This window comes from Polypterus senegalus, chromosome 11, assembly GCF_016835505.1.
Source record: "Polypterus senegalus isolate Bchr_013 chromosome 11, ASM1683550v1, whole genome shotgun sequence".
In the NCBI taxonomy this organism is placed as follows: domain Eukaryota; kingdom Metazoa; phylum Chordata; class Cladistia; order Polypteriformes; family Polypteridae; genus Polypterus; species Polypterus senegalus.
Genome location: NC_053164.1, coordinates 102,867,290 through 102,894,189, shown reverse-complemented (window position 1 = coordinate 102,894,189; position 26,900 = coordinate 102,867,290). Strand labels below are relative to the sequence as shown.

The 26,900-nt window shown below is 34.7% G+C and overlaps 1 long non-coding RNA gene across 9 annotated transcripts in view; it reads right to left on the bottom strand.

Moving 5' to 3' along the window:
• The window catches only part of LOC120539387, a 201,537-nt gene that overhangs the window by 113,626 nt on the left and 61,011 nt on the right, over positions 1-26,900 (bottom strand). Inside the window, exon 1 of one of the 9 annotated variants that reach the window (XR_005635604.1) lies at positions 18,004-18,163. The exons of the other annotated variants lie outside the window; for them this stretch is intronic. This is a non-coding gene — a long non-coding RNA (uncharacterized LOC120539387). Of the gene's footprint in view, positions 1-18,003; positions 18,164-26,900 lie in introns of those variants that run through there. 9 annotated transcript variants of the gene reach the window in all.

Genomic DNA, 26,900 nt, shown 5'->3' with positions numbered 1-26,900 from the left:
CTCTCTAGTAGCCCAGTACAGTTTATCATCGAGCAGCACACAGCTTTCTGTTTGGAGTATTTTTTAAGTTTTGTTCTACACTGTATTATGTCCAAGGAAATGTTAATATTCAATTTCAAGTTCAAACACTATGTGATTTTTCTTCTAAATTCAAACTGATCTATGACATGCTGACCAACTTTACAGATCTTAATGAAATCCATATGTAAGACATGAACAGTGGAAGAGGCTTAATGATCTCCAGATTGTACTTTCTATATTTTCCCAATCACTCTATGACACTCTGGTTTTTAAAGACATTTTCTAACTTGTGGGCATACACTATATGAGCTATAAAACCTTACCACAAGAAAAGTCCTCATACTAAGTGATAAAATATTTATGTACTCGTACTTTGACCCATGATGTTAGGATTGTGATGCTTACATTGCAAGAAATTTTCTAAATGCATCTTTATAAACATCTTGTTCAGACTGAATCACACATAGTAGCATGTTGTATATGTTAATTTTTCTCAATAATTTTTACATTGCCAGTGAGTGTATACTGACTGACTTCAGCATTTCTTGAACATGTTGCCACTGCTCACATTTATGATATGTCAGAATTTTTGCGGGGTAATTTAACAGGTTTTCCAGAGACCAGATAATAACTGGCAGTTGACTCTCTGATGCGTGAGCATTATTATGTACAGATACTCACTTAACATATAAAAGTTTCTCACCAGTCTTGACATATTTTCCTTGACAGACAGATTTGCACTGGTAGGAAATTATCAGGCAGCTTCAGGATCAGAGCAGTAACAGACACCAGCAAATATGATACGTCTGCTTCACATTCAAAATAAGTCAAATATTCAAATGTTACTGAACAAATAATTTATACCTTATATTACTGAAAGTTAGTTATATGTATCTACAACCACAAAATGAGGGCAATATAGTATATTAAATGTCATGTTTCAAATTGTTAGAAGAGATTATAAACATCCCATGCTCCGAGAACAAAATGGATTTCTCAAAGAGGGAACTTTCTTCATTTACTATTTTTTTTCTCTATAATCCCAATAATCCCAATTACCATCACATGTATGAGCTGTACTAGTCTATTTACTGTATGTCGCAACTAAAAATTCACATTTCAAATGTATTTTCATATGGTAATCTAGATTTATTTTCAGTTAAAATAAAATAAGGACAAAATGTGTTACTTCTTAGAATCAGTAAATTCTAATTGACTAATATACAAGATGATACACTTTAGAACTGTTATAAATGAAATTAGAGCAGTCTATTAAACACATTTGGTTTGCTAATTTGTCCCAGTGTACTAACACCCAGAATAACACAAACAAAATTAAGGTATCACTAATAGAGTGCTTATTTATAATATTTATAAATGCTTATTTATAATATATCACACAAATGATGTGTGATTTTGCCTTTTCTCACAATGGAGAAAATAAAGCATAAATAAAGTGACAATAATAGCAATACTGTTGTCACTTCTAGTGTACCTCTAAAAATGTTATCTCCTATATTGGGGACTGGGTCTTCCCTAACTCAAAGGACCACCAATACATTGTGCTTCCTCTCTTTCTTTCTCTTTATCAGTGCCAGAATCTTTCTTCTGACAATATTCCTTTTCAATACATACTGACTACTGACAACAACACCTCAGCCTATAAGTAATGTTAAACCCGATTTTGCTTTGGTGATACCAAGCATGGGGCATGACCTAGTGTCTTTATGAGTTTGTAATGTCATGGTTGGTCATCTCATTTACGAGTGAACCACATTCTCTAGTATTGTCCAAACTTTATTTGCAATAGTAGTAGTAGTACTGTCACATGTGTTTAGGGAGAGGAAAAAAAACTTTCTCCAGCAATTTCGTTTAAGTTTTTTTACTTGGTTCTGACTTATGTATGTTTGTTTCTAACTTTGAGATTAGCTTTACCCAGTTGTTTTGGTGGCCAGCCTTTGTATTTTCAATTCTGCTCAGTTTTGGCTACTCTTCTTTAAGGCTTCTTTGTACTGCTACCTCATTCAAAGTATAGCATTCCCTAAACTCTTTCCGAATCAACAATCTTTACCCTGCTTCATTTGCATATACTTGTACAAGTTGGCCAAGATATTTTGCGACCATTTGCCTAGTCTACCTGGCATTCATTTTGTCCTTGTATTAAGGTTCAGGTACCTGCTGGGTTACTTGGTCTCTAATGTCCTGGGGCAACATTACATTTCTCTCCCCAGGCTATAACTCTCTCTTCTGCAATGGAATCCCAGCCATTTATTTTATGAGTGCATCACACACAACGAACATGGAGAACTTGCTCCCCATCTTTGTTCACACACCGTCATGTTAAGTTACTTATGCCCTTATAACCACGGCAGGTATCTCTCACTCTCTATTTTCTAAAGATGGTTTGTGTGGGATTTTTCCCGCTCTTTACCATCCTGACACAGGTTCTTGCCAGTGAGACATCTATTTGATACCCCAATATACCAACTAAATACTTTTTAAAAGCCATCAGAATTCCTGTTTCAATTATATTACTCAGTAGATTCCCATAGGTTTCTTTATGTGGAAGAGCTATCTGGCTTCTATCTTGAATGCAGTTTTTCTTAATTTGCACATGTGTCCTTGGGTATGTGATTCACTTCTTAAATAAATGTATTCAGTTAAATCAACTGCAACCTTTACAACTTTTAAAGATTGGGATTTTGTCTTCAGGTAGTCTCTGTTTAAGACTCAAAATGGTTACACTGTTCAACCCATCAGAGGAAGATTTCCCTTTTGTCCAATGATATACTTGGTAGCTTTCGTGAGCTCAGAAGTACTGATGCTATATCTGTTTTAAAGAGTTGAGACTAGTTTGCACATATGATAGAACTAATGCATTATATAGTCTGAGCATGATGTACCTTAGATTATTCTCTCTCTGTGATTTAATTTTTTGCTTGGCAGATGCATTTATCCAAAGTGATTTACAAAAGACAGAAACATAATTGAGTAACAATAGACTAGGGCCTGTACTCCTTTCATAAACAGTATCCCTATTGTGATAGAATACCCATGATTTTATGTTTAGAATATATTAAGTTAATATGCATATATAAACAAATAATTATATCACATTTTCAGACTTCTCCTTGAGCTGCTTAATTGACTCAGTTGTATTCTAGTTATTCAACAAAAGTTTCTAACCTCATCAGCCCCTTAGTTTATTGTGCTTTTTTTAATTCATTGATAATCTATCTATCTGTCTGCTGTTTGTTACTCTATCATACTTTAGCACATCTGTTAGGCTCAATAAAACATACCAGGAGCTGTTCTTGACCATTTTCTACAAGTCTGTTATTGAGAGTGTTATGACCTTCTCTGTCATGCTTTGGTATGGTAATATCTCTGTGGACAAGAAACAGATAGAGAGAACGGTGTGTGCTCGTTCTAAAATCAGTGGTTATCTTCCCCACACTGGATATTTATTCCAGTATTTCAAACTGAAATGTAAAGCCATTAAGATATTTTTCTATCCTCTGTTTATTCTCTTTTTCTAATCTCTAACAAGTTAACCAAGACCATGATTATCAGATTTCACAATATCATTTACCCACAAACTCTAAAATGTAATGAACTTTACATATTAACATTCTGAGTCTTATGCAATAATCTGATGAATAAACCTAAAAGTGTTTTTGTTAAACTGGATGCTGGAAGGTTCTTGAGGAAGGTTGACTACTGTTACCCCTGTGGTGTATGTTTGCATTAATGACTTATCTGTATGAACATTGCCAAATCAGTCTTCACGCAGCCAGTGTTGTTAAGACAATAAAGTAAAGCATACATTATAAAAACATGATGAAGAAAGGAAAAATATATGAATAACAGCATATTACAGTTTCATCCATCCATCCATTTTCCTAACCTACTTATCCAGGGCAGGGCCACTGTTCAGCTGGGGCCCATCTCAGGAATGGTTGGGTGCAGGGCAGGATCAAAAAAAAAAATGCTTGTCCATCACAGTATTGCAGATTCATTAATTTAAATCTCTATTCACAAAACAATTTTAGATATTAGGATTGTATTTCCTTTCATTTTTTGTATTGGAGCATATTTATTTCATTATCCCATACTTCATTTTTACAAGACCACACAGAAAACATCAGTTTTTGAAAAATTCTAATTCTCTTTTTGTCAGAAAGCTCTCAAACTTCAAGCTCAACGGTACTTTGAAATATTCATATTTTATGAAGACTCATCCCAATGTCAAATAAGTCATGCAAGGATGACATCTACTGAGATTGAAGAAAACAATCAAAAAACAATACTGTATTTAAAATATATTGGATAAACAATGAAACTCAGTTATGGTTGTATTAGCAAAATTAGTGAAAAATCTCAAATATTCACCACTGACAAATGTAACCAGACCTACAGTTAATCCAACTCTTCCAGATTCACCTGTTATAAATTCTGTTTACTTAAACGCTTTCTTGCTGTTCTTTCTCTGCTCTTAACAAAGTAAAGATAAAGTAGATAGTAGTAGTAGTGTTATTTGCCAAATTTCATATACAATGCCCATTCGTCTTAGCACAATGGGTATCTTTAATTGTAGAATCATGGCTTATATTGTATAGCTCTTAAACTGATATGCTAAGCTTTATTCCTTTTTTACTAGACCATTGGAATTTTTTTTGTTGGCTGACCCCACCTGTGCACAGTAGGCTCAATTCAAATGTGATTCTGTTGCAAATGTCACTCACAATTTTGATTAAAGCTCCTATTGTTTACAAACACATGTAAAATGAGCCTTTGTTTTCACCAAATGAATTTTCAGGAATGCACTATTCATTTACAGTATAATGTTATCCAATCCTATTTAAATGTAGAAATATACACCTAGAGCATATGAAAAAACAAAGGTATTTCAAAGTCTATCTATCTATCTATCTATCTATCTATCTATCTATCTATCTATCTATCTATCTATCTATCTATCTATCTATCCATAGAAATGCCTTCAAGCCGCATTGAGTCAAGCCATCTCATCAGGAATGGATTTCAATCAGGACTCCATCGTGCTACATGGTGTGCACTGACTCAGCTTATCAAAATGTCAGTCAAATTAATGCTGGGGGGAGGAAACTCCAAGAACAAATACCACAAAACACACACAAATGAGTGCATCTCTAACTTATCAGCATTTAACAGTTGCTAAAACATGCATTCAGCCTGAAAGCCATGGTGGTTTAGATGCCTTGTAACAGATGGATCTGTAATAGACACTCAAGTGCCTAATTGTGTCTCTAAATTATTAATGAAACCATTACTTAATGCTCACTTAGATAAATGTAAAATGTCACAATGTGGCTTGCCTGTATCTGAGTCCAGCTTACTTTCCATAAGGCAAATAATGTGCAATAATTGCGGGCAATATTTTCTACAGTACAAACTGAAATGTAAAGACTTTAGAGTGTTTTCGTTTAGCTGCAATGTTCTTTTTTAATAACTTGCATTATTTTTTTTGTTTTTATGGGTAACTCATTTTCTTTTGTTAAACAGGTCATCTACACACAGACCTATATCATTAGCATGGACTAAAGCAGAAAACAAGATAGAGAGATTGGGAGCAACAAGCATCAAATAAATATCCTTTTGATATAGCATAATACACTTCTCTATGTCCAGGATAAGATGCCGCTGCATTAGTGAAAACTGACCAGAAAAAAGGAACAAATGTAGCCCTCCATACCAAAATATGAAGCCCTTGGCCATATAAACTGCATTTGCATTAATTTAAGCTTTTGCTTGAATCACACTAGCTCCATAAGGATAATTCATTCATATACTGTAAAAGCAATTCATAATGTTTTTTTATTATTATTTTACAATAGAGTAAATACACTATGAAATTTGCAATAGATTCCTTAGGAAATCAATAATTATCAGAATTCAATAATAATCAGATGTTAAAATTATTGCCCACATAAACATGAATGAGGTAAAAACCAAAGGTATTGTGTATAGACATAAATGTAGGGACAAATGTAGTGAATTTCCTGCTCACTTTACAGCATTTGATTCATGTCAGTGGAACACCTCAATTAGATTTATACCGAGGTGTTTTTCAATTCTTATGTAAACTTGTAAATAACTTCCAACGTAACCTATATACAACAGTGCAGAAAGAATACTGCTAGATGGCAGCACATCCTGTAAATGTACTGGATGCATTTCAAAGATAAGTGTTAGAGACACCAGAAAAGCAGAGGGAAAAGTACAACATTGGAAGAAAATAGAAGTTCCCAAAGGACTACAGAAGGCTGGCTACCTAGCCAGGCATAGGAATGCCTGGATCTTTCTCAGGAAATGAAGGATGGTTGTGGTAGAGTTAAAACATCTCCTTGCTAATGAAAGGTAATACATGGCCTCAACTCAGGAGTGGGTATATGTTCAACGTCCAGAGGATATTTATTTCTCTCTTGCCCACTGTATACTAGCACACTGTTCTTCAGTGGAAGTTTAGAGTCTGGAGCTGAGTTAGGATGAGACATCACTGCAGAATGAAGGAAAACAAAGGTTTTTTCAATGAAACAGAGAGAGTGAGAGAGATTGAGAAAATGGAATGTAATTGAAGATAGTGCTTTGTTGTTGTACTTGAGTTATCAAATCCCACTAGGGGTTCAAGTACTATATCATACTTTATAAAAAACAGTATTTAATATGTTTTGATCTCTATGGGTACAAAAAGTCACTATGAGAGAATACCCTCCTGTTGCACAGTTATCAACTTATGTATTGATTCTTCTTTTGTTTAAAAAAACACAGGCGAGAAAATGATTTACGATGCTGACTTGAGTGGCCATATTGAAAGGATTTCTAAATCTGCTAAAAAGAGGTAAACAATAAATATTGTATTGCACATTTTAAGCGCACATTATTTTTTATATAATTTATATCTTACTTATGAATACCCTGAACATTAAGCAACAATCAAGAACCTTCATTCGGGTACCTTTCTGACTTCTTTTCTAGGATTTTTCAGATTTCATTCTCTTTTCACAAAATTAACTAAACATATATCACTATCCTACAAGTATACAATGGCTTTATACTGAATTATTTCAATATTAAAAATATTGAAAACCAAAGAAATACAATCATATAACATCAGCATAAATAGCTTAACACTGTGATAAGTTTTCAAAGCATTTTATAATCATTGGGACTGGTCTCGTCCGATGCGAGAGATGGACGTCTGAAGTGGAGCTCCGCTAGCAGCGGTGTTATTTTTCATATTATTTGCTTATTATCTGAGATATCCTGTATTTATTCAACCCGAGAGGGACTGCTACAGTATATGAAAGCACATATAAACATGGCCAACAAGAAGGGGGGTTCGAAAGAATCGAAAACTAAAGCTACACCCAAGCTACGATCAACAAGCCCCAGTTCAGGATACGGCCTTTCAGAGACAGACCTGGATCAGATGGGCAAAAGCACAGACTCCTCGGGACCACAGTCCGCTACATCATCGCCGGCTGAGAGCGAAAAGGGGAGCGAAGGTGCGATCGTGAGTGCAGATTTGGATAGCTCACCGATCGGAGAAGATCACCTGAAGCTGGAAAGGGCCTTGAAGTCCGCGGCTTCAATTACGCAATCACACGAGCCGGGAGCAGCCAGGACATCGGCTACAGCAAAGTTTGCTGCTTCATCTACGGTACAAGAAAGCACAATTGAACTGTCTGAACTGAAGGTGTTGCTTGCTGAGCTCATGCAAGATATAAAGAAAAGCGAGAAGGCTAATGAGAAAGCAAGGGCAAAGGCAAGCGAAAAAATGAGACAGGAGGTGAGACAGGAGTTGAAACTGGCAAATGAATGGCTGCGACAGGAAGTCCAACAGGCAAATGAAAGGCTGTGTCAAGAGGTGCAACTTGAGCTTCGACAGGTGCTGGGTAAAATTGAAGAGCGCATTCAGGAAAACTCGGTTAAACTGAGCACGCTTACTGATCAATTGGAGGATCTCAAGGAGACATTCACGAATCGGATTGAAATGGCCGAAAATGTAGCTGCCAGTGCCGAGGAAAAAGCAGTAAATGTCAGCTCCGAATGCAAAAAACTTGGAGAAAAACTCTGAGACAGACTGGCTGCTTTGGAAGATGTGAGTAGAAGGTATAATGTCAGAATTGAAGATCTGCCTGAGAATCGAGAAAGTTCAAAACCTGTGAAATTCGCAGCTGAACTTTTTTCTAAAATAATCGGGGACGACTTTAAAGCAGAATCTGAGATAGCAGCGGCTTACCGCATACGCTGATCAAACACGTTAGACCCCGACCAAGATCTTTTATAGTTCGTTTTGAACGATTATCATTTAAGCTAGAGGTGATGGCACTCCTCAGAAACAAGGAAGATATTATATATGAAAATAACCACATTCGTATCTTCCCTGACTTCTCTCCAGCAACAGCTATTAAACGAGCAGCCTTCTACAACATTAAACAGCGGTTACGGCAAGCCAGCATCAAATACAGCCTCTTGTATCCGGTAAAACTGAAAGTGGAATGGCAGGGTCAATTGTATGTCTTCGCTAGCAAGGAAGAAGCAGAAAAGGAATTAAGAAAGCTGATTCCGGGACTATTCTGATACATAATAGTGAGTCATGGCGGCTAATGATAAAGCAAGGATTAATAATCTATTGTCTGATCTATTCGTTTTAAAATACGGGTTTTTATCAGTATATATTCTCATATATTCTCATTATTTCTTAGTATTACTAGGGCGCTATCTGTTTATGTTTTATTGTGCTTAATTATTCTTTTTTTTCCTTTTTTTTTATTCTTCTAATTATTTAATCTCTACCCTAAACGAGACTGTTCAATATCATACCCTTGGGTTATTGTTTATGCTGATGACACACAGCTGTACTTATCAGTAGCACCTGATGACACCGACTCTCTCGAATCAATAACACAATGTCTTACTGGTATTTGTGAATGGATGAATAATAATTTTCTCAAGTTAAATGAAGAGAAAACTGAAATTGTATTGATTGGCAAAAACGGATCCAGTGAGGTTATCAGAAATAAACTTGACGGATTAGGATTAGAAGTTAAGACAGAAATAAAAAACTTAGGGGTAACCGTTGACTGTAACCTGAATTTTAAATCATATATTCATCAGACCACTAGGACAGCATTTTTTCACTTAAGAAATATAGCAAAAGTTAGACCTCTTATATCATTGAAAGATGCTGAGAAATTAATTCACGCTTTTGTTTTTAGTCGATTAGATTACTGTAACGCACTGCTCTCAGGACTACCCAAAAAAGACATAAATCATTTGCAACAGGTGCAGAATGCAGCTGCTAGAATCCTAACTAGAAAAAGAAAATCCGAACACATTTCTCCTGTTTTGATGTCGCTACACTGGTTACCTGTGTCTTTCAGAATTGACTTTAAAATTCTGCTTATAGTTTACAAAGCCTTAAATAATCTCGCTCCATCTTATATATCGGAATGCCTGACACGTTATATTCCAAATCGTAATCTTAGATCATCAAATGAGTGTCTCCTTAGAATTCCAAAAGCTAAACTTAAAAGAAGTGGTGAGGCGGCCTTCTGCTGCTATGCACCTAAAATCTGGAATAGCCTGCCGATAGGAATTCGCCAGGCTAATACAGTGGAGCACTTTAAAACACTGCTGAAAACACATTACTTTAACATGGCCTTTTTATAACTTCACTTTATCTTAATCCTGATACTCTATATGTTCAATTCATCATAATAACTATTCATGGTGGCTCTAAAATCCGTACTGACCCCTACTCTCTCTTCTGTTTCTTTTTCCGGTTTCTCTGTGGTGGCAGCCTGCGCCACCACCAACCTACTCAAAGCACCATGATGCCCCAGCATTGATGGACTAAAAGCCAGAAGTCCACATGTTCATCATCATCATCATCATCATCAAACCCTTCCGTGAAAACCATAAATACAAAGAGGACTGTTTCATTTATGTTAGGTAGATTGCCCAGAGGGGACTGGGCGGTCTCATGGCCTGGAATCCCTGCAGATTTTATTTTTTCTCCAGCCGTCTGGAGTATTTTTTTGTTTTTTCTGTCCCCCCTGGCCATCGGACCTTACTCTTATTCTATGTTAATTAATGTTGACTTATTTTATTTTCTTACTGTGTCTCTTATTTTTCTATTCTTCATTATGTAAAGCACTTTGAGCTACATTTTGTTCGTATGAAAATGTACTATATAAATAAATGTTGTTGTTGTTGTTGTTGTTATTGCTATTACTGCATTACTGCATTAAGACTTGTTATGCTTATTCTGGACACATTTTTAACACCATTCCCCGGATTTATTATCTGGGTGTATCATCTTAATGCACTAAAATTGCTGAAGACTATATATATATTTTAAGTGCAAAACTCCTTTTTTTTTTTTTTTTAGAGATATCTCTATATTTTAACCCTAAAGCGCCGCTGCATTGGGGCTTGTTTTGCTTTGGACGTGCTCTGTCTCTGGGTATGTCAGAGGACTGGGACTGTGAAGTGGGTTTTAGCCTCACTTAGGGAGGCAAAAAGGGATGGTGGAGGGTTAAGGGAGGAGAGAAAGAGAGCAGGCCTGATCTATACTTAATCTATCCTCTCAATCTTTATAATTATAGCTACCAATTAAGACATCAAAAACTCAGAATCAGTGTCTCCATGATGGGACAGTTAACTTCGTAAGTTGGAATGTTAGAGGCATGAATCACAAATTAAAGAGAAAAAAAGTACTCTCTCACCTAACAGGTCTAAATGCTAAAATAGTATTTTTACAGGAAACCCACTTAATAAGCAAGGATCAGTTCCGGCTGCAAAAAGACTGGACTGGCCAAATGTTCCATTCTAGTTTTACGAAGAAAACTAGAGGTGTGGGAATTCTCATACATAGAACTGTCTCATTTGTAGCATCAGATGTAGTATTGGATACTGAAGGGAGATATGTAATGGTCATGGGAGACTTATCTAACTGTAAAATGATTTTGATAAATGTTTATGATGTTGATGATAAGGAATTTATACAAAATTTATTTGCATCCATTCCCAATCTGAACACTCATAAAGTTATAATGGCTGGGGACTTTAATTGTGTTCTAAATCCACTTTTTGATAGGACTTCCTCCACAGGGGAAGGCATCTAACACGCAAAGATAATTACAAAGTTTATAACTGATCACAACTTATCAGACCCCTGGAGGTTTTTAAACCCAAATTCAAGAACATATTCTTTCTACTCACCAGTACATCATTGCTACTCAAGGATTGATTACTTCTTTATAGACAATAACTTCTTGCCTAAGATTAAATCTTGCAAATACGATGCTATTGTTATTTCTGACCATGCACCTATGATCTTGGAGCTAAAATTACTAAGCCCCATACACTCACCCGCAGATGGCCTCAACCCGCTTCTATTAGCTGACGAGAATTGTACTGAATTTATATCCAAACAAATCAAATTCTTTCTAGAGACAAATACATCCTCCGAGATCTCTGCAGGAATACTCTGGGAAACTCTTAAGGCCTTCTTAAGAGGACAGATTATCTCATATCTTTTCCCACAGAAATAAATCCGAGCCAAGAAAGTAGCAGAGATAAAAAGTGAAATTATTAAAATAGATGAAGAACATGCCAGACTACCAAGCGAGACTCTACATAGAAGAAGGCAGGCTCTCGGAATTAAACCTCTTGACAACTAAAGAAACTGAACGACTAATCTACAAATCCAGACATCATTACTATGAACATTGGGAGAAAGCTAATAAGCTTTTAGCTCAACAAATTCACAAACAAGAAGTGCGCAACACAATCTCGGTAATCACTAACACGAACGGAGATAAAATCATCGAACACAAAAATATAATGCACACTTTCAGAGACTACTATAAATCCCTATATACTACTGAGTTTAAAGAAGACAATACACAATCTAATGCATTTCTGGATACATTACAGATACCACAAATAGACGCTTTAGTGTGGAGGAACTTGATAAACCTCTGCTTATCAGAATTACTAGATGCTATAAAGTCACTCCAAGGGGAAAGCAGCAGGCCCTGATGGCTACCTTGCAGAATTTTACAAGAAATTCTCCGCTCAGCTAGCTCCCCTCCTATTAGCAACATTTACAGAAGCCAGAGATAACCAATCTCTTCCACAAACCTTTCACCAAGCACTAATCACTGTCTTTCCAAAACAAAATAAGGACTTATTACAATGTGCATCATACAGACCAATTTCACTTCTGAATAACGACGTTAAAATACTCTCTAAAATCATAGCCAGAAGGATGGAGAAAGTGCTCCCTCGTAATATCACAAGACCGAACTGGATTTATTAGGGGCCGGCACTTATCTTCAAGTCTTCGACGCCTGTTTAATGTAATATACTCACCAAATAAATCTAACACCCCAAAAATAATATTATCATTGGATGCAGAAAACGCATTCAACATGATTGAATGGAAATACCTTTTTACTACATTGGAGAAGTTTGGGTTTGGCCCAAACATTTGTGCATGGATTAAATTACTGTATACTAACCCAGAAGCTTCAGTTTGCATCAACAACATTTGCTCAGACTACTTTAAACTAGAACGTGGCACTAGACAAGGATGCCCCTTGTCACCGCTGCTGTCTGCGATTGCCATTGAACCACTGGCAATACATTGTCGAAATACTGATCAGATAAAGGGGATTAGCAGAGAAGGACTGGAACAGAAAATCTCATTATATGCAGATGACATGGTACTGTATATATCAGACCCAGAAAATATCTTTATATAGACAACGTCTTTGCATCTTATGTACAATTACATTCCAAATTTAACATTCCAGCTACACATTTCTTTAACTATTTTCAAATCAGAAACTTGTTAAACAAAACCTTGTTAAACAAAACCTTCCAGATTTTCCTCATCTTGCACCCTCATCCATGCTGGAAAAATATTGCTCAATCTCAAGGACTTAGACTCCATCTCTACAATATACAAAATCATTTTACAATCCCTCCCTTTCAAAGATCCAAGAGGACACTGGGAAAACGATCTCTCAATTAATATATCAGAAAAGGAGTGGAAAGTAGCAATGCAGAGAATTCACTCGAGCTCCATATACGCAAAGCATACAATTATACAACTTAAAATTATATATCAAGCACATCTGTCTCGACTAAAACTCTCCAAAATGTTTCCAGGGCAAGATCCAACCTGTGAACGCTGCAACCAAGTCCCAGCCTCACTGGGTCACATGTTCTGGGCCTGCACTAAATTAACATCATTCTGGACAAAAATTTTTAATTACCTTTCAGATAGCCTTGGACTCACAATCCCTCCTAACCCATTAACAGCTGTGTTTGGTGTTCTTCCAGAGGGGCTTAAAGTGTAGAAAGACAAACAAATTGTGATTGCATTCACTACACTTTTGGCACGCAGACTTATTCTGATAAACTGGAAGAACCCAAACTCTCCTCTTTTAAGTCAGTGGGAAACCGATGTGTTACATTATTTGAAGTTGGAAAAAATCAAATACTCAGAGGATCCGTACAGACTTTTTTCAAAACATGGCAGGATCTAATCATCAATATTTTAAAATAAGTTCATAAAGCACAGAGAATTTATTAATTTAGGTATGTTTACAAGCCTTAAATTTAACGCCGTTTGGCTTGCTCTCTCTCTCAGGGGTGGGGATCGATCTGTTATTAACTTAATTTTTCTTTTGTAAAACTTGATTGCTTTGTATGGATTGTAATAAAATTAATAAAATAAAAATAAAAAAATGGAAAAAAAAAATAATAATCATTGGTGATATGTATTCACTCAGACAACTTGCAGCACTGCCAGCTTCAGTTCTAAATATTGGGAAAAGCTGATCCTTAAACACTAGTTTACTCTTGCTAGCGTGTACTTAATTTTTTAAAACAAAATAAATCATAAATCTGTTTTTTTAACTTTAATAATACTTCTCAATTATTTATTATTTGTATGTTTACAAAAATAAACAAAGACTGAGAAAGTATTTGTCCTAATGCGCAACTCCACAAAATGCATAAAACATTATTAATAATAAAATAATTGGAAAGTTAATTACATACTAATATATGCAAACAAAGTTGGAAAGAAAGTGGAATTGTTGAGCCTTAAAAAGTCATAATTTCACTAAAAAGCTTATTTCCCTCCAATATATAATATGTCAATCTTGCACAAGAGCTGGGTGACTGCACTCAGATAGCCAGAAACAAAAGTGCTTAAAAGGAAGCCAGTACAAAGTAAAATACACCTACAGGTTTGGCATTGTGGAAAATATATTAACATCTTGGATTTCTTTGAAATTCTTTTGAAGGTTATAATGAGCAGTCTGTCATCCTGTGTTAATTGCCTTTGTTTCCATCATGATAACAATGTACAGTGCAGTACTGTCCAAATAATACTTCAGAGGGTGTAGCAACACAATTTGTTACAACACTATACTTTTATATTGATAGAGGGTTTATAAGTAATCAGCAAAAGTTGGGACACTTGTAGGAATTATTTGCATTAACTTTCAAGCCTTAATTAACTTCTCTTGCTGCAGAAAATCTGTAAGTTGTTAACTCATTACTTGTTCCCTGAAAACAGCATTTTTACATACAATAGCTCTGAAAATTATATTATTTTTCAGTTTTTGGTCACCTAAATATTTTTTTAACCTCTGGTAGTTTACTACTTATCTTTGTACCATTTCAGGTTATTCACTTGACTTAAACTGCTTAAATTTCAGTAAAAACTGAAAATTATGTGGGGTGTTCTAAAACTTTTGACCAGTAGTATATATCTGAAAATTCAGTATCTACAGTGGGATGCAAAAGTTTGAGCAACCTTGTTATTTGTCATTATTCTCCTGTATAAATCGTTGGTTGTTACGATAAAAAATATCAGTTAAATATATCATATAGGAGACACACACAGTGATATTTGGAAGTTTATTGGATTTACAGAAAGTGTGCAATAATTGCAATAATAAAACAAAATCAGGCAGGTGCATAAATTTGGGCACCATTGTCATTTTATTGATTCCAAAACTTTTAGAACTAATTGTTGGAACTCAAATTGGCTTGGTAAGCTCAGTGACCCCTGACCTACATACACAGGTGAATCCTATAATGAGAAAGAGTATTTAAGGGGGTCAATTTTAAGTTTCCCTCCTCCTTTAATTTTCTCTGAAGAGTAGCAACATGGGGGTCACAAAACAACTCTCAAATGACCTGAAGACAAAGATTGTTCACCATCATGGTTTAGGGGAAGGATACAGAAAGCTGTCCCAGAGATTTAAGCTGTCTGTTTCCACAGTTAGGAACATATTGAGGAAATGGAAGACCACAGGCTCAGTTCAAGTTAAGGCTCGAAGTGGCAAACCAAGAAAGATTTCGGATAGACAGAAGTGACGAATGGTGAGAACAGTCAGAGTCAACCCACAGACCAGCACCAAAGACCTACAACATCATCTTGCAGCAGATGGAGTCTGTGCATCATTCAACCATTCGGTGCACTTTACACAAGGAGATGCTGTATGCGAGTGTGATGCAGAGGAAGCCTTTTCTCCGCCCACAGCACAAACAGAGCCGCTTGAGGTATGCTCAAGCACATTTGGACAAGCCAGCTTCATTTTGGAATAAGGTGCTGTGGACTGATGAAACTAAAATTGAGTTATTTGGGCATAACAAGGGGCGTTATGCATGGAGGAAAAAGAACACAGCATTCCAAGAAAAACAACTGCTACCTACAGTAAAATATGGTGGTGGTTCCATCATGCTGTGGGACTGTGTGGCCAGTGCAGGGACTGGGAATCTTGTCAAAGTTGAGGGACGCATGGATTCCACTCAGTATCAGCAGATTCTGGAGACCAATGTCCAGAAATCAGTGACAAAGCTGAAGATGCACCGGGGCTGGATCTTTCAACAAGACAACGACCCGAAACACTGCTCAAAATCCACTAAGGCATTCATGCAGAGGAACAAGTACAACGTTCTGGAATGGCCATCTCAGTCCCCAGACCTTAATATAATTGAAAATCTGTGGTGTGAGTTAAAGAGAGCTGTCATTGCTTGGAAGCCATCAAACCTGAATAAACTAGAGATGTTTTGTAAAGATGAATGGTCCAAAATACCTTCAACCACAATCCAGACTCTCATTGGAACCTACAGGAAGCGTTTAGAGGCTTTAATTTCTGCAAAAGGCGGATCTACTAAATATTGATTTCATTTCTTTTTTGTGGTGCCCAAATTTATGCACCTGCCTGATTTTGTTTGAACAATTATTACGCACTTTCTGTAAATCCAATAAACTTCATTTCACTTCTCAAATATCACTGTATGTGTCTCCTATATGATATATTTAACTGACATTTTTTATTGTAACAACCAACGATTTATACAGGAAAATAATGACTATTAACAAGGTTGCCCAAACTTTTGCATCCCACTGTATCTATAATAAAGTAATGTATCTTAACCAACTTATCTCAGAATATACATACTCATAACAATGTATATATATATATATATGTGTACATATATGAAGAATATATTTATATAAAGTTAAACCTAATCCACCGTATATAGAATTTATTTCTGGAGATATACATTTTATATACTGTATAAAGTTAATCTTTCAATATTTGTAAGAGCAAACTTGGTATGTATAAATTATGCATACAATTAAATCTAAGGTACATGCATTTTTAAATCAAACTTGATATACCACTCTATGCACTATTAATTGATGCATACTGTATACAAAATAAACGTTTACATATATGAGAGGGGAGCAAAAATAACAATTAACCCTCTACCACATTTCCAAATCATTTACAAGTATACACTAATATACATTATTAGTAATACAAACAGTAAAATAATGCCATCAGAAGTTTAAATATAAAGTTATAGTGCTTGAAATTATTTCTAACTTGAGAAACTTTCTGTAAGTAAATCATCATTCAAGTAAATGAAACAATGATAAATAAAATATTATTAGTAAATTCTACTGAAATGAAAAAACTACATTACTATTTCATAAATTAGGGGACCTATGCTTAGCTTAGCTATGTCACTGTAGAAGCACACTTTTCTATTTAGAGGATTAGAAACTTCACATAAGAAGAATTTAATAAAAAAAAACACATAAATTTAACAGACTTTAGCCATGATTTACTTAACCAGTGGTAGCTGCTTACATCTTGGCTGTGGGCCATATTAACTGGCCAGCCTGTGAACTATTGCATCGAAAATGGCACTTTTGTGGTTTTCAAACAGGTGATTCTATGAAAGCTGTGGTTATATGCTGAACTGCTGTTAGGGCATTTTCTTAGTGAGGTAGACCACAAACTTCATAATCTGCCTATAAAGGTGAGCAAGTCATCTGTGGCAGAAAACCATAAAAATACAATGAGAAACTTGACCTTACAAAGCATAAAAGACTAAGGTTACAGTATACTTCTGCTTGAACAAAGAACAAAATAAGCTCTTTATCAGTATAAAGCATGCTGAGGCCTGAAGCAATGGCCCACGAATTAAGAAAAAAATACTTTTCATATGAGGCGCCTCCACTATTATAACAACAAACAATTAAAAATATATGTCTAAACATATAAATGATAGAAAATATTTAAAGTCAGAAAAATATAATAAGTGCAGTACTTTTTACAAAGTGAAAGAACATGCCAAGTAAAAAAAAACGTGCTTTTAACAATGTATACGTTTAGAGGTATACATAAAGTGTGAGCATAACATTACATTTATAAAACTTTATATGCCACAATTACCTGCCTTTTTGATTTTGTTATTACACATTTAAAACTACTTCATACATATATATATTTATGCCTGTTCTTCAAATCAGAATAGATAAAGTCTGTCAAAATTGTACATGTTAGATGTAAATCATAGTAAGAAAATCCTTTTTTGAGGACTTACCCCAATAGATGATTTTTTTCAAATAATCACGAGACAGTTTGAGTGACTGTACATGAACCTGCTCTTCCCATCCGACATAACTCATGTTGCACTTGAAAAACAAAAGTCTGTGTATGCTACATTTATCATTTTTTTGTATGTTACCTTGATGGATCACTAGTATGAGCCACCATGCGACCTGTGCTTGGGGCTTAGTATGCATAAAGAATTCAGACAGTTGAGCAAATGGTTTATAAAAGGAAAAAGGGTGCCCCTGCAGGGTGAACATAACAGGTATGTATATCTATTTATATCAGAGCTCACATTAAGAAGAACTGTCACCGATAGAAGGCTGCCCAGTAACAAGCTCTGTAGATATTTTAGTGAAAGCCAGACATGGTAACCTTACTTTGACCTCTCAGCTGGTGTGTATCTTCTGGCAGTTACTCAGAAAAGACTGTCTCTGTTGGCTGCATGTTCAAAATACCATTCAAGTGCAGCTACATAGACAGGCATTGGTTTCAGGTGCTGTTTTCTGTGCTGCATCCTTCCTATGGTTTATATTGCAGTGTATACAGTCACAAGCATGATATATCTGAGAAACTTCCACATATGATTGTGGGTTTAAATAGAATAAAATGTTGCCTGGTGGTAGTGATATTATCACTGCTTTCTCACAGCTTGAGACTTGCATTTTATTCCTGATTCATTTTACTTGTGTTTTCTCCCAGCTTCTCAGTTTTCCCCTGCCTCCAAAAACATATATGTTTTGATTAATTGATTAATTCAAATTCAATCAATTTCTTCACCGAAAGATTTCTCATTTGTGATTGATGCTACTAGGACTGACTGAAACTATCCATGACCCTGCCCTTGAAAAACTGTTTTCAGAAAACTATTAAATTAATTAGTAAAAGCAATAATTTAGAAAAATACTTATTACATACTAGGTAGTTAGATTTTTACGTTTATCGGTCAGAGAATATGAAATCACTATTTACAGGAATATTTTCATTCCTGAAAGCTCAAAAAGCTTTACAATAAAGCAATAAAATTGGATATTATGGCTTTTAAATGCAAGCATTCACTTGTAGTTCATAAAAACATACCTATGAAAGAGTTACAAATAAAATAATGTAGGCAACAGAACAAGAGAAGTATACTGACTAGACTTCAACATGAGCTATACTGTACTTACAAGTAGGAGTTATTAACAGAAATCAAAAAACTTTTTGGCCACTAAAGACTTTAGCTAAACATGAGGTTTTGATATATGCCGACTCATCAATTGTTGAGCCAGCTTAATCACATTTTAGGAGAGTTTCCCGAGGCAATCCTAGTGCTCAATTAAGGAATTGTTGTCATAAAGTCTTTTTTCCCAATTTTGTATATACAGGTATTAATGGCAATGCTCCAAACAAACTAACCCCTTCTGAGTTCATTTTAACTTAAATAATGTGAAACCATTTTACAAAGTTACAGTCCATTTGAAAAGCAGCTCAATACAAATAGCAAATCTTTATTTTATTATTGACCATTTTTGTAGCAAACACAATCCCAATGTACTTTACAAGGACACAGGCATAGTAAGAGTATTTCACTATAAGGTTTTTCAACACACTTTTTATTTATCGGTAGTAATTTGTTTCAGGATTTTTAACATACATATAGGATAACTAGAGGAATCTGCCACCCTCCACTCATTTCTATATAATCTGCATCAACTTCAAAAGCCTTACAACAAGCAACAAGAGCATGTATTCCTTCCTTGTTTGAATTAAGCACTTGCAGTCACTTTTTCATTATGTTGGTTATTACCTCAGACTTTTCCCACACTTTGATCTTAAGCTACAAAGAGGATAAATTAACATTTTTGACCTGTCTATGAATATTTTTACTAATCGCTTGTCTGCTTCCAGAAATTCAGTAACAGACCACTGTTTACAACATGCACCAATGCACTGTGTACTGTGTGTTGTTTATTCTTGCAAGTAATAATTTCACTGTTCTCTTTATGTGTGGCAATATATTTGAACTTGAACTCCTTTCTGAGGGTTAACTGCCATGCGGTAGGTGATTCTTCTGTGGTGCTACAGTTGTAAATGCTAATTTCAAGTTAACCATAGCATAAGTTACAGACATTTCTTTTTAATATTGACTGAAGAATGTAAATGTTTTTGGGAAACACTTCTATAGTTCCTTAAATCAGCTTTTTACAAATGTAAAATAGTCAGGTTAGGTGAGCTGCTCTAGGACCAACAGTGGTACTAACTGATCCTGCAAAAATGTGAAGATTTAAATCCAACACCTTATCCACTACATAAATCTACTTGCATAATGCACTGCATGTACTTGAAAAGTTGCATAAAATTTCTGCTACAAATGAATCGACTCGTTTATTGTCCTTTTCAACTCTATTAATGTGGTAATAGTTGGAAATTCAAAAAGAATACATTTAAAACTCCAATAAAACTTGCCTCCAAAAGGGTTAAAAAATGTAGATAATTTTACATATATATATGAAATTGTAAATGAATTTTTGCACAGCAAAATATCAAGAAGTATTTTTAAATATGATTAATGACCAGTAACTTGGTTCAGTCAAACTGATTTTCTTGTTTAAGCACAGCATCACTTAAAACTTTAAATCCTGTGTTGACTTGAAGTGTTGATTATTCTTGTTATTGGACATCACTATGTTATATATTGTGCTAAGAAGCACGTAAACAAACTAAGCACACATATTTAGATGCATTTTTTAAAACATGCAATTAAAAGGAAAAAAAAAAGTAATTCTATTGCAGTATTATTTAACATTGAAAGTGTTGGGGTGCAAGGCTTAAGGATCGAGCCATTGTACTTCTCACTGACCTGAACTGGGAACAAGTTATGAACAAGTCCACCAGATGGCATGCTCATGCACACACCCGCACTCACTCATATCCCCTCGGGGACTAATAAAGTATCAAAAATCAAAATATACTGTAGACGCTAACATTTAGTATATCAAGCTTGATATGAAGAGGAGTTTGATTCTTCCACTTTCATGTAGGAAGAGTTAAATACTCTGGCTTCTGGTAGAAAGAGAGAATTTCAGAAGGGCTGTCCACTAAAATGTGTATTCTGACATAAATATATTAATATTTATGAACTGAGATGGCAAATAAAATTTAAGAAGGGCCCAATTACAGTATGTTGACAACAAAAACATTCAGTTGGACATGGTGTCATATAAAAGACACATATAAAAAGCATGTGCAATTCAAAAATGGTGACAGGTTGTTTATTGAAGAAAACCATTGATTTTAGGTTTAATTTTCAGTACATGCAGAAAAATTATTTTTTGAGTATTTATAATCAAAATGCCTCAATTTTAAGTTTTAAAATGTTCATTGCCATATTGAATTAATACATGTTTTCACTATGAATGCATTTTTGTGGAGAGTTACTCCCACTTTTCACTGTTCACTGCCCCAGTCTTTTATTGGTGTTATCTGTTATAGCATATGATTCATTCAAAGTTAATTAAAATGAGCCTACTGTCATATACAACATATCATATAGCACTGCTAATTAAGCCATTTTCCTATGATTACATTTGCAGAGTTGCAGTCAGCTTTCTTAACATGCAGCTAGTGTAGACAGTGCACCGAAATATGAACCATATATACATACATTTTATACTTCAGTTTTAAAGAAACTGTTTCTAATTTTTTCTTTTTGCCATGGAAAAGAGCATAGATTATCTGCCAAGGAATGCATAGTATTTGTTCCTCTCTTCCTCATAACATCAGTTCACCACAATAAAGTTTTAAAATTTGATTAAAAAGGAAATGTGGAAAGCCCACATGGGTCTAATTGTCTTCTCTCATATTGAATTAGACATATTGGTACCAAGCAGTTGAATGAAAAAAAGCAGAAATGATTACAGTGAAAATGTGTGAAGCAAACTTGCATTACTATTGCTTTCACTCCTACATATGTTTTAAAAGAACTGCAGTTGACAGACCTGCTGTTAAATCTGAATGTAATAAAAGATATCCCAGGAAAATGGAAACTAAATGTGCTCCAGGTGGTTGTCTTTTATCACTTAGTTTGAAACATAATGCCTCTTCAATACAATTTCTTCATGTTTTTATTTCTTTTATTGACTGGCAGAAAAAAATGGAGGCCAAAATTTCTATCTTTACTTTTGTCCAAATTACATTCCTAGTTCTTCAAACATTTAGTTCAAGTTCTACACATTGAATTCAACAAATGAATATACTCAATGCTAAAATCATGATCAAAAATGAAATGTTTAAATTTTAAATATTACTGTATGGTTATAAGACATGAAATTGGTATTCTTGATTTAACTTTAACTGAAGGAAGTAACCTTTTTAATTTTGTAATAAATGTTAAAGACCTTCTTTATCCATATACATTTTTAAATTAGTTGTATGAATATTTTTATTAGTTCAAAAGGATAATGAATGTACACTGTTATACCAATTTCCTGGCAAAATTTTAAATTTCCAATGGTAATATGTAATACAGGCATTTTCTTGTACTTTAACACATTTAATGAAACAATCACTGGGTATCAATTAACAATTATATCTGTAATAATTCATTTCACATTATTATACTGTAGAAATACTATACACAACTTAGTCTGCAATGAAATGGTGAGCCACAACTGACAAAAATGGAGAACTATAAATTTCCCCTCTTTTTCATTCTACCGTACCTCTCACCTGTTATAAAGCTTTATTATATGTTTTAAAACAAAGACCATTTCTACTGTAATTAAAAAAATTAAGGGTCATGTTCAAATGTTAGTACACAAGCAAGAGGCAAATGATATTTTTTTAAGACTTGTTCTATATTCTTGTAAAAATTGCAAACTGATCTAGCTATTTAGTATTGCATGACAATCACAGTGGTCAGTGTTGCTTTCTTTTGTGAAATGGATTTTCCATGTATTTACAAGCATGGTGTTATTGCTGTTCAAAATTCTGCTAATGACCAAGTGTTAGCCATGCCTCATTCTTGTACTTTTGTAAACCTGTGGCATTTCACTTCACTTACATATATTATATACAGAAAGATGCCATTGAGTTGACATGTTAATCTAACCCAACTTTACAATTGGTCAGCACTAGATTTGGGCCACGCACCTACATATTCATCATGTTTACTGGCCACAAATATAAATTCATTTATGTGTACAGAAAGGTGATCTCCTGCAACAATTGAATAATTTTCTTTAAAGTAATACTCCACCTAAAAATGATAATTTTTAAAAAAAATCTGTTATGTACACTGTATTGTCTGAAGTATTAGCTTAGTAAAAATTTGAATTTCACTTCCTCATTTAAAAGAAAGGATAACTACGTTTTTCATACAATTGGCTTTAAAGGCACCAACACGGCCCACACTGAAGAGCACCAATAATATTAAAACATCCATAAAAAACTGAAGTTACTGTTACTGTATCCAGGTGTATGATCAAAACATCCAAAACACATGCATTTTCTTGCTAAAATATTATTAAATAAACACATCTGGTAAATTAGAGTAGTGCCTAAAACTTAAGTGTGCTCAGTGTGTCACAAACCTCCAAGTGACTATGAAGATGATTAGGTGTGACTGCTTGAGTCACATGTTTGAAAATCGCCCAGACTCAGTCTTTGTAATAAAGAAAGTTCATCTTTATTGTGAAATATAAGATGAAAAAGGGTATTAAAAGACTTTTTGAAATACTTGAATGATCACAAAGCATTGCTTTGTAAATTGGGTTAAACCTGTATTTAGTATCTAGTATCCCCAAATCCTGACCATATCATATCTGGATCAGATGATGAAGCATATTGACATGGATTTATCATTTCTCAGATTGACTACTAAAGTGCTGTGCTAAATATAACTTTTAATTAGTTCATAATGCTCCTGAAGTCTTGGGCAAAACAAATACCTGTAAGTATGGTTTTTCTATAAGAGGTCATCTACACTGCCTTTCATTTAGTAACTTAAATATCTTCAAAACTCTCGGACTGACATTTTATTTAAATCTTTTTGTGTGAAAACTAAATACTATACATTTACATTACTAACACTGCAGACAGTTGCAATCTAATGCTGGTTTTCTTACTGCTCCAAAGCCATGTAATGCAAATCTCTGCAAATGCCTTTTCAACTTTGTGGATTTTACACTTTGAACATCTTATCCTATTTCTTTGTGTGACACTGTATCAGTCTTGGCATATCAAAAACATATCCATCATCTGTGGCTTTTTAATTACAATCCCTTCATCGCAAGTTTTAGTAGTTCACTTGAGGGCACTGTCACCAACATTTATAGTCAATTTGTCAATTTATCTGTTCTTAACTGTAACTTTCTCTGAAACTCTTAACATCTATAATTCTTTGAAATTTTGTGATTGTGTTTAATTACAGTGAAAAACTGCAAATATCTCAAGCATTTTTCAAATCTACACTGGTATCTACCATGTTTATTTACAGTTGTGATTTTATTTTTCTTTTCAGTCTGTATTATCATGTTAATTCTTGGTGCTCTTTTGGTGGGGAATTGTGTTAATAAAGCTATAAAAACAAAGATTACCTGATTTATAAAATAATAACATCTTTCATTTGTAAATTAAATGTTCTTGTGAACCATAACTTTAATTATCATGTTACAGGCTGCTTTCTTAACTGCAGTATCACCACTGTACAAATTCCAAACAAGTGAAAAATGACTGTAATCCAGAAGTCGGCGTTGTTAAAAGCAGTCGCTGATTGACTGATTATCACTTAATGTGCATGCTTTTTAAGATTTGTTTGAAAATATTTCTGTAAATTTTACTATGTTAGTGGAGCTTCTTTAAGATAGATTAAGGTTCATTTACCTAGATTATCAGTAGAGATGGGGGATATTTATCATGTAGTTAAATGGAATTTTGTAATTTGCAGTTGGATTTTGAATTTCAAAAATAGCATATAGATCAAATATGTTGTCATTCTCAAGAGAACATCTATATTCTGTCCAAGCATTTTTGAACCTGCTTTCTCCAAATTAACTTTTCAACATTTTAATATAGGGCGGCACGGTGGCGCAGTGGTAGCGCTGCTGCCTCGCAGTTAGGAGACCCAGTATCGCTTCCCGGGTCCTCCCGGCGTGGAGTTTGCATGTTCTCCCCGTGTCTGCGTGGGTTTCCTCCGGGTGCTCCGGTTTCCTCCCACAATCCAAAGACATGCAGGTTAGGTAGATTGGCTATTCTAAATTGGCCCTAGTGTGTGCTTCGTGTGTGGGTGTGTTTGTGTGTGTCCTGTGGTGGGTTGGCACCCTGCCCAGGATTGGTTCCTGCCTTGTGCCCTGTGTTGGCTGGGATTGGCTCCAGCAGACCCCCGTGACCCTGTATTTGGATTCAGCGGGTTGGAAAATGGATGGATGGAACATTTTAATATGCTGTAAAAGTGATTTAATGATACAAACAAACCACACCATAGGCATATGCACATTAAAGGAGAGAATTGCCACACTTTAGTTCCTGTAGTTTTGGTTGGAAAGAGTTGAATCAATTGTACAGTTCATGAAGGTGTCTGAAAAAGTATATTAATTTCTCTGCGAGCAGCACCAAAACATCTTTATTATGGAAAGAACGAATACAAAATTCAAAATAACATAATATTTCTAAATCCACTTAATTCAGTTCAGGGATGTGGGGTCCAGAGTTTATCCCTACGGAACTGAAAACAAGTGCAGAAACAGCTTCGGACAGGGTAGCAGTTCAGACGGACAATTTACTTACATACCCCACACTTAATTTAGAATCACCAATCAACCTGACAAGCACATCTTTAAAGATGTCAGATGAAAACCCTTGCAGACACAGGAAATTATGAAAAATCCACCATTGCAACTACCTGGCCTGGGATTCAAAAAATGGAATGCTGGATCCACGAGTCAACAGTGCTATCCACTACTCCACCAATTTTAAAAAATGTGCTAAAATATTTTACAATATACAACTTTTTATTTTGAAAGCTACTCTAAAACCTACGTGCTGTGAGCTGACATCTTATCTATCTCTTATCTTCTCTTCTGAGAAGCAAAATGTGATGGCAAACAGAAAATTAGTTCTTTCTTACTATTTTCTTTGTGTTAATATTTCTGAAACTAAGTCTTTTTTAGTAAACTATAATGGAATTTGTATTAATTCATTTTTTTAATGTACAATGGTACACATTGTGACGATTTGGCTAGTGTGTTTTATTTAATTTCTTTATATTTTTATTCTTTGCATTAAGATTTTAAATGTTCAGCTGGTAAGTACTTGTAGCTTCATGCATAAATATATGTGAATACATATGTGGGAGTATTTGGATTGGGGATGTAATTACAATGTAATCATAGTTGCTTTAAAATGAATCAGTCACAAAGAGCTGTTCCACTTATTGCCAATAAGAAGCCAATACAAAAATTGCTAAGAAAGGTTATTTAAAACCATGCAAAATAAAAGGAAATGTGTGGCTATTTGTTCATTCGTTTTCAGAACTCAATTTTTAGTTTGTTACATCTTTTGCCTATTTTGCATAGTAGTTAGTTCTAATCAATTCATATCTGGCAAAGCCCAAAATGCCTGTATGTCTTCAGGCTATCTTCATTTCCTTTCACCTATCAACAGTCTTGCTATCTTTTTGAAGTAATCTCCTTAACATTAAGAAGTTTTTTTTACGAAATTAAAGAATGAAGCCTGAATTCAAAAACGTGTCTATTAAATTATATAAGGGGCACCTGGTGTCTCTGCATCTAAAGTGAGTTACTCTGACCTTGAAAGTGTCTCCAAGAAATGATGTTTAAGTAGCGTTTAAAACCATCTCAAGCCAGAGACTTATTTACGTTTTGAATTGGGAGGAGAGCTGGGGACAAT